Raw genomic sequence first — 10,398 nt, forward strand, 5'->3', positions numbered from 1 at the left:
TGGCCCGTTATAAATTTGCTGTTACCAGGCAATGACCAAGAACTGTATTATTAGGGTCGGTGTAGTTGTAGCAATGTACTAGCAGCTAGCTGTTAGCACTAGCTAATGTCAACAACATAGTAGCTGGTATGTTACTGTAGCAATGTTTACATTCAGTCATTTGGATGACTGTTAAAACCTTTCAGTCTCAAGTTTTCCTTTACTGTATTTATTAGTTTACGGAGCAAGCTAGCTCCGTAAACTAGTAAATACAGTAAAGGAAAAACTTGAGACTGAAAGGTTAACAGTCATCCAAATGACTGAATGTAAACATTGCTACAGTAACATACCAGCTACTATGTTGTTGACATTAGCTAGCTTGACCTTCAAAATGGTGGACACTGGGGTGTCACGTGACCCTGTGATGTCAAGTAAAAAACCTCTTATAGAGGTTTCTGCACCTCCCTGCGAGGTGGTAGATTCCAGTTGCGGTCCTTTTACAACTGAATCATACAAAAGTGGAGGGGGGGGGGAGTGTTGCCTTCAAATGGTGGTAAATCCATGGGAGTGAGAAATGGTGCGAAGACTCCTGGGAAGAGTGCACTGGTCCCTTTTTTTTTTTTCTTTTTTTTAAATTAACTTTGCATCCTGTTTTTGGTAAATGGTTTTTAAATTCTACCAAGTGAAGCATTTAGGACGTTCTTTATCTTCTAGAGTGCAGCCTAGGGGTGCTAATTGCTAAGGTTTTGTTGATGTCTCCATAATTGAACATTAATTTCAGTTTGCTGTAATGGACTGAATCTTAATGAAGTCAGATGAGACGAATACTCAAGTTGCTTGTAAGCTTTGGTGAACACAACTGGCACTGTGTGATTCTAGAAACCAGAGCACCAGGAGTTATCACCCAGATGTCCCTTTGGAGTCTGGGTCCTCACGGTTTGTTCCTGTTGTCTTGGTTTTTCTTGCATCACCTATCTTCAACTGGTTCTTTCGGTATAGATTTATCTGGAAATGGTTTCTGAAAGCTGCTTCGTGCCTTCAGTGCTATGGTTCAATTCATAATCTATTGCAATGCACTTGGGATTTCATGAGTGTACAGTTTGTGGGTGGGCTTTTTCTTCTCTCCCCTAACTTTAAGTGAAATTGAAGCTCAAAGTTCTAACCATTAGGCTGTGGCTTTCCCCTGTTGGGGGGTGTGTGTGTGTGTGGGGGGGGGGTTTATTTTATTTCTTTTTATATACAGGATATCTTGCTTTTTGCTAATTCATTAGCAAGCTACTTGGGTTTTTCCCATGAAAACAACTTTTTAATACTACAGTATGTTTTGAGAGATCATTTTTCCCCTTAAGTACATTCTTTGGCTGGATGCGTCCATTTTTATTCGAACATTTTGACACTTATCTAAATTTCTCAATACTTTTCCAAGTAGTGCCAATAAGAATCAAAAATTTCTGGAAGATACATAAAGGAAATTTTAAAATCTTAGACACGCATTGTAAGCATCAAATTCTTGTAATGTCTTTCCAATTTTTTTTTTCCTTCTCCCCGTCACAAAATCAAACAGCTGGACTTATTTCCTGTGTGATGCAAACAAGCTGGGTCAGTGGCTTTATTTCATGTATCATAGTATTGTCAGCAATTTACTGTATTTTGTATTAATCATAGATTTTCTTGAATGGCTCTGTTGGTGAATTACAAACTGGCAGTTTTGACTCATGCTGGTGGGATGGCCGGTTACAAAAGGCTGTGTTCATTAATTTTTTTTCTTATTAATCACTAGTTTTAAATTAAACTTTTTAAGTATTTGGGAATCTGAACCTAATAACTTCATTAGCCTGAGCATAACTGGGATTTATGATTCTTACCTAATTTGGTTCATTTCTTTGGAACATCCAAGAGAGGGTGCTCTCCTACCATTTTAATCTTTAATCTCATTCTAGTCCTTGTTCTGGGGGGAAAAAATATGTATATACCTGCCTTTCCAACTGGTTTATCAATGTCAGTCAGCTTTACTAGTATACAGACATTAGATATTATACCCTTTTTTTTTTTTAAATGAAGACATTTCATACCAAGTCCAGCGAAAGAGTAAGATTTAAAAACCTATAAATGCAAACCTGTAATCAATTTCCAAAATTTATTTTTAGCTCTTTATCAGTGAATGTTTTGTTTTTTCTGTATGTTACAACTTTTTCAAAACTGAATCTAAACCATATAACTTCCCGTTGTATTTAACTGGAATCTTTGGTGAACGTGATGTGCTCTGTTTGTCTCCCAGTACAGCGTGCTACATCAAGTATCACAATGTCCCATTGTTCTTAACCTTGTTGCTATGTTTATAAATGTGGCATAAACCAGGCCTCGGCTGTAACCTCTTAACCTTGATTGCAGCTATATTTATACTCCTAGGATAAAGCAGACCTTTCTAACCTTGGCTTGTAACCCACCGGTCATAGAGCACAGCCTATACGTCCCACTCATGAAAAACCAGGGGCCTCTGCTTTAGCATTCACTATTTTAAGCAGATGGCCAGATGTACCACCGGAAAAATGTATGAACTATAAAGTTCCTGCTAGCTTTTCACACAAGTCAGGGATTGGTTTCGTATAAGCAAAGTGGGATGTGAACTGAAATGCTTTTAAGTGGTAAAAAAAACAAGGACTTTAAAAAAAAAAAAGAAGTTTCAGTTAATGAGAAACAGTCTAAAATATTCATTATTGTGCTTATAGGTGACTTTAATGTCTTAGCTTCAACTACTGTCACAAACATTAGTAAGAGTAGATACATTAAGGTCCAAACCAACTCTTTAATCCATGGTGTCTTTACTTGCGGATAAACTGTAATTTAACGTGCTTTTTTTTTTTTTTTTTTTTTTTTTTTTAAATGAAATCTAAGCTATCAATCACCTCCAAGACCCTTAGTGTTGAATCATGAGGCCTTTTTCCCATCGTAATATAAACCAGATCCTGATTCCTGTTGCTCCTTTGATTGTTTTGCAAAATCCAAGATGGCTGATTAGTGACAGATAGCCAGCATGTGCTTCAAATTCAGCTGTCTGGGCCTTCTACACAGGAAGACCTAATAAATATGATTATTTAAACATGGACGTGTTTAGTTTATTTAAAAACACTAGTTGTGTTAAAGTTTGCTTGTTCCAAAACCAACTATCCACACTCTGTATGCATGAGATTAAATGCTCATGTTTTGTTCAAAGTGTTTTATTTTCTGGAGATTTGGTCAACAAAGTTCAAATGAAGTACAATATGAGGCTATTTCTCAGTACGTTAATGTGAAGTTTTTTTTTAAAGGTAGGCATATGTAAGGAATATAGAGCATATAGGTTATGGTTTGGGCACATATTTAATGATTTTGTGATGTAGTAATAAAAACATTCATCATAAAATTAATTGTTCATATTTTAGGTCTGTAAATATGTTTAGAAACTAACAAAGTTTTCTTGAAATAGTCTATTTCATGCAATAACTGGGTATGTGTGAGATAAATTAAAATTCGTAGCACTAATTCACATTCTTAGCAGTAAAAACTTTTATAATGTATGCTTTTAAATCATTTAAGCACAGTTCAGTGAATAAATTTTGGTCCATTCACTTTTTTTTTTTTTTCCTTTTTTGTTCCCAGTATATAACATTTGTGTAGGCTTAGATGGATGGATGGATAGATGGATAAAAATAGTTTAAACAACTACCATTGTAAGACACGGATTCTACTCCTTTCATGAATGTGTGCTTCTTGTAATAGGTGGGGCTTATCTCCATATCTCCACCCCAATAAGTGGTGATAATGAAGCTCGGTTCCTCTGAAAGACCTGAACTGTCGAGAGTCCCTTTAATTCTTTCAGGCTGAGGTCACTGCTGGCCAGTGAGATCATCTTACACTGCCAATGCTTTCCAGAAGAGGAAGCGTAAGCTGTGAAGCTGGGTTCAGGTTTTTTAATGGACGGCTATATTGCCTGTTATAGTGGTGGTGATGGAGGTGACTAACAGACTGTAAAGTGTTTATTATAGTAGCAATATTACTAACACGCTTCTTGCCTGTAAGTGAAGTAAACAGTACTGTGCAAAAGTCTGAGGCACCCTGTTGTTTTTTTTGTACAAACTTTGTTATAGATTTCGATTTTATGACTTCTACATTCATTATCGAGTCAAAACATTTTAGAGTTCCAAATGTTCGTTCGTTTTCCAGCACAAAATTAAATGTTACAGAAAAATAAGTTTGTATCTGAGCAGCATATTCCATAAGAGTGCACTTTTCAGACATAATGAAGGCTACTGGGTTTTGGTGCAAAATGAAGAAGTGAGTGTGAGAGTCAAAGTGTCCAGAAGAACTGGGGCTGGTTCTGGAAGATGCTCAGTAAACTAATCTCATTATCTGTAGCCGCTTTATCCTGTTCTACAGGGTCGCAGGCAAGCTGGAGCCGATCCCAGCTGACTACGGGCGAAAGGCGGGGTACACCCTGGACAAGTCGCCAGGTCATCACAGGGCTGACACATAGACACAGACAACCATTCACATTCACACCTACGCTCAATTTAGAGTCACCAGTTAACCTAACCTGCATGTCTTTGGACTGTGGGGGAAACCGGAGCACCCGGAGGAAACCCACGCGGACACGGGGAGAACATGCAAACTCCGCACAGAAAGGCCCTCGCCGGCCACGGGGCTCGAACCCAGGACCTTCTTGCTGTGAGGCGACAACGCTAACCACTACACCACCGTGCCACCCCTGCTCAGTAAACTTCCTTATAAAACTACACTCATTGTACCTGAGACGACTACTTTTTTTTAAGCAAAGGGTCGTCTCACACCAAATATTGACTTTGTTTCATTTATTATGGCTTACTGATTATAGTATTTTTTAAGATTGAAACATTTCATTTCATTATTTTTTAAGCCATTTTGGTTGACAGCATTTCTTTACACGTGCCTAAATCTTTTACACAGCCCTGTACATTAAATGTTTCTTTAACAGTTCGCTATCATGATATTTTTTTCTACTTGATCAGATTAATCCAAATCTGAATAGATTTAGTGCGCGAATTATGGGGATCTGAGAGCCCTGATAAAGACTTTATCCCATAAGTTTCAAAGAAAGTAAAGACAAAAAAACCATTGGCGGGGTTCTTAAAAATGATGTCTGGTCAGTATAAATAGTACACAACGTTATAGCCCTTACAAAAATCTACCATGGTTTACTTTGGTTTTACCATGGTTTTTATGTAGTAACCATGATTCTACCATGGTATCTCATGGTTATTCTAAGTACTAGGAACCAACCATAGTATTACTATGGTTCATCCATGGTAGTAACCATGGATCTACTATGGTATTTCATGGTGATTCTAAGTACTATGAACCAACCATAGCATTACTGTGGTTTATCCATAGTACTGCAGTAGCTGTGGTAGCATCATAGTTGTATGTGTAATAGGTCATAGTAACTACGAAATTAGTTTAAAAAGGGATAGTATGGTTTTTAAAAGGATGCACTAACTGTAGTATTACCATGCTTTCGTCCAACAGTCAATGCTGTAGAGAAGGATCTCGATTAACAGCCCAGATACATTAACATTTACTTAGAACCTAAAAATTTAAGTGAACATTGAGGTAAAATGCACCATGGTTTTCATGGTTACCCAAAAAACCATGAAAACCATGAATAACTATAAACCATGGTAAAACCATGGTTAATTTTCGTAAGGGAGTACGTGTGTTTCTTCAGCCTTTTTAGAAAGACAAATTCAAACTCGCGTACAACCGACCACACCATTTCTCAACACTTGAGAATTAGCTTTCTAATTTAGTGGAAATGTGTTAAATGCACTATTAACACTGGATCGCTGTAAATATTAGCTGGTTAGCTGATCTTGCTAATGGCTAGCTGCTAATGTTTTACTTCAAGTGGGGTTGATCCCACTCTCATTTGTAGCTAAGTCACTCTTGTGATTATTTTTGTCAGTAATTTTTCCCCACACGCGTTTATTATTTCCGCTATCAGGAACAACTCAACCAGTTTACTGTGTATTTGTATTAGCTGGTTAACTTATCTTGCTCCTAGATAGCTACTAGGTTGTTGGCTAGGTACCTCAAGTGTGCTTGATTTGTCGCCAAACAGCTTTTGTGTTTATTTTGTGTCCATTTGAGTAAAAGCACAACAAGTTCATTATTTATTTGAATAAGCTGGTTAACTTATCTTGCTACTAGCTAGTCACTAAGTTATTAGCTAGCTACGGTTGAGCCCTCTCTCAATTGTTAGCTAAATTTGTGCTCATTCATTTATTACTATTTTATCTGTAAAACTCTTAAACAGCAAGTAGTCTTTGCCATTCCTAAGAAATTCTAGTTTGCTAGAATTTACTATCTACAAAAAAAAAAACATTCCTGATAGCTGGTTTACATATTAAACTCCGTGACATGTAATTGTATAATTTGCACTCTGCCCATATTACTGCACTACGCATTTTTACAAGTGTACTTGTAAGCGTCGTCAAGCCACAGTTAAAGACAAGAATCTCTCCAGAACATGTGTTCCTCAGTTTGTTCAAATTGCCTTACACCAAGCTTCCACATGGTGCTAAGGAGCGAAGCTGGCAGTCGGAGAGAGCCTTCCTGCTGCCTGGAGCCCCCATGCATAAATAAACACAGAGGCCTTCGCTTTCAGGATTTATAGATTTTCAAATAAATGCGCAATGTGCTTACTGAACTTTACAGACCTCTGCTGCTCAATGGCACATGAAGGAAAGAAAGGCCTCTATTGTGCCCCAGTGTGGCATTGAGTTTCACCAGGTGTGAACAGGACCTTCGGAGAAGTTAATCAGTTCAGGCCTGAGAGAATTAAAATCCGAGACTACCGGGATTTTAGTAAGTGGTGTAAGTTCAGGTTTTCAATTTATCTAATAACTAAACAGTTCTTCTTATTTTTTTATAATAATAAAATCACTATTAATCACACTGGATATTCTTTTATAATGTAGACACGAATGTTTTACTGGGAAATACACCACTCGTATTTTTCATATGAGCTACATCTGGGACATGGGGAACCAAAACTGTGACACATTTTCCAGTATGTCACTTGTGAAGAAATCAATGAATTGTTTTAATAAAATTGGGTACTTTGTTTGTGAATGTGTCTATATAATAAAAAGAAAATCAAATGTTGGATTGAAGATATGACGTTTATCTCATATTTTTCATATGAAATACATCGCGGATCTGAGTGATATATTTAAATAGTATTGGCTGGCATTGAGATATATTCCATTCAGCTAGTATGATACTGAACTCATCTTCGACTCGTTCAATATCATGCTAGCTGAATGGAATATATCGGAAATACCATTAAAAAAAGCCATTATTATTATTATACATATTATACTTTTTGGGGGCGGCACGGTGGTGTAGTGGTTAGCGCTGTCGCCTCACAGCAAGAAGGTCCGGGTTCGAGCCCCGTGGCCGGCGAGGGCCTTTCTGTGCGGAGTTTGCATGTTCTCCCCGTGTCCGTGTGGGTTTCCTCCGGGTGCTCCGGTTTCCCCCACAGTCCAAAGACATGCAGGTTAGGTTAACTGGTGACTCTAAATTGACCGTAGGTGTGAATGTGAGTGTGAATGGTTGTCTGTGTCTATGTGTCAGCCCTGTGATGACCTGGCGACTTGTCCAGGGTGTACCCCGCCTTTCGCCCGTAGTCAGCTGGGTAGGCTCCAGCTTGCCTGCGACCCTGTAGAAGGATAAAGCGGCTACAGATAATGAGATGAGATGAGATGATACTTTTTGGGTGTTCAACGCATCTTTCTTTTTCAAAATTCTCTCAAAAGCAAACCTGGTGGCTATGTTTGTTTACAAATTGTCACAGTCGCTCCGTATTGCGGAAGTTTTACGTCTCCGACATGTGACGTCATGTTGTCTTGACAACCATGCAATATCGTAAACCATATTCAATGCTCATTCTCCATTGGGTAGAGTGACGTAATACACGTAAGATAAGCGATATGTTAACAATATTGCATGCTATCAAACCAAATGAATGAAACCTGCTAGAAGGGAATAGAACACGTTTTTATTCCATCGAAAAAGTGTCCTGTATGGATAATAATTCCCGATATTTCACTCCGATGATGTCACTCCAAGTGTTTTCCTGCTGACTAGATGCGCATTGTCAAATGGCGAACCGGTTCAGAATTAAAATTCTTTTGATTAATTTGTGTATTTTTGTTTGTGTGTGTGTGGATGTGTCCATATAATATAAAGAACATTACACGGTGGCGTGAAGATATGAAGTTTATTTTCTCGTGTTGAAAAATGTATCACTCGTTTGCTTCGCTTACTCATAATGTATATATTGACCACTCGAAGATAAACTTAATATCTTCGTGCAACTGTGTAATATCGTCAAGATATGCTACGGTTAGTGATGCATCAATACCGTATACTGAACATGAGTACAATTAAGATTTTGATACTGAAATGAGTAAACCTCTTAGTATGAGTCAATCAGTGGTGGGTTTCTCAAAAGCCTCTTAACACTAAGAGCAGCTTAACTAGGAGAGAGAGTGTTCATTGTGCTGCTCGCTCTACCATTTAACAATGATATTTGTGCTATGATGCTTTTGGGAAATTCAGCACAGATCAGTGAATAAGTTCAGTTTTTTTAATCTTGTATTGTTGGATGATGCTGTAGTTCCTCCTCCTTATCACAGAGCAGTTTGCAGTCTGCTTTGCTTTGATTTGATTTGTTTGCCATTATTAATTGTGAATATGTCCAAATCAATGCTGTTTTATTTTGTCTGTTCATTAGTGTGGCACTGTGGCACTGTACACTCGGCTTACATCACATGTGATATCTGATGTTGGTATCCAAGCTTTTTTTCATCTCACCTCATTATCTGTAGCCGCTTTATCCTGTTCTACAGGGTCGCAGGCAAGCTGGAGCCTATCCCAGCCGACTACGGGCGAAAGGCGGGGTACACCCTGGACAAGTCGCCAGGTCATCACAGGGCTGACACATAGACACAGACAACCATTCACACTCACATTCACACCTACGGTCAATTTAGAGTCACCAGTTAACCTAACCTGCATGTCTTTGGACTGTGGGGGAAACCGGAGCACCCGGAGGAAACCCACGCGGACACGGGGAGAACATGCAAACTCCGCACAGAAAGACCCTCGCCGGCCACGGGGCTCGAACCCGGACCTTCTTGCTGTGAGGCGACGGCGCTAACCACTACACCACCGTGCCGCCCTCCAAGCTGCTTTTTTTTTTTTTTTAAATGAATGAGTAAATGAGCACAGGATTAGGCCTGATATCAATATTTATGCATCACCAGTTACAGTAATTAATGAATATATATATTTTTAGGATAGATTAACATTTAAGTGTTCACTAACCTAAACACTTGTATTTACTTGGAAAAAAAAATCAGAAATCTCTAATAAGCTTCGGAGAAATAGATTTTCTGACTGCGAGCTTGAAAGTTGTCGCAAATTAATCTGTACTCTACAGAATACATCTTTCTTTAACCCTTTATTATGATATCAGGCTCTGATAGAAAACCGTATTATTAACATACAGTGGTGCTTGAAAGTTTGTGAACCCTTTGGAATTTTCTATATTTCTGCATAAATATGACCTAAAACATCATCAGATTTTCACACAAGTCCTAAAAGTAGATAAAGAGAACCCAGTTAAACAAATGAGACAAAAATATTATACTTGATAATTTATTTATTGAGGAGAATGATCCAATATTACATATCTGTGAGTGGCAAAAGTATGTGAACCTCTAGGATTAGCAGTTAATTTGAAGGTGAAATTAGAGTCAGGTGTTTTCAGTCAATGGGATGACAATCAGGTGTGAGTGGGCACCCTGTTTTATTTAAAGAACAGGGATCTATCAAAGTCTGATCTTCACAACACATGTTTGTGGAAATGTATCATGGCACAAACAAAGGAGATTTCTGAGGACGTCAGAAAAAGCGTTGTTGATGCTCATCAGGCTGGAAAAGGTTACAAAACCATCTCTAAAGAGTTTGGACTCCACCAATCCACAGTCAGACAGATTGTGTACAAATGGAGGAAATTCAAGACCATTGTTACCCTCCCCAGGAGTGGTTGACCAACAAAGATCACTCCAAGAGCAAGGCGTGTAATAGTCAGTGAGGTCACAAAGGACCCCAGGGTAACTTCTAAGCAACTGAAGGCCTCTCTCACATTGGCTAATGTTCATGAGTCCACCATCAGGGGAACACTGAACAACAATGGTGTGCATGGCAGGGTTGCAAGGAGAAAGCCACTGCTCTCCAGAAAAACATTGCTGCTCGTCTGCAGTTTGCTAAAGATCACGTGGACAAGCCAGAAGGCTATTGGAAAAATGTTTTGTGGATGGATGAGACCAAAATAAA

Source organism: Neoarius graeffei, chromosome 28 (genome assembly GCF_027579695.1).
Source record: "Neoarius graeffei isolate fNeoGra1 chromosome 28, fNeoGra1.pri, whole genome shotgun sequence".
NCBI lineage: Eukaryota > Metazoa > Chordata > Actinopteri > Siluriformes > Ariidae > Neoarius > Neoarius graeffei.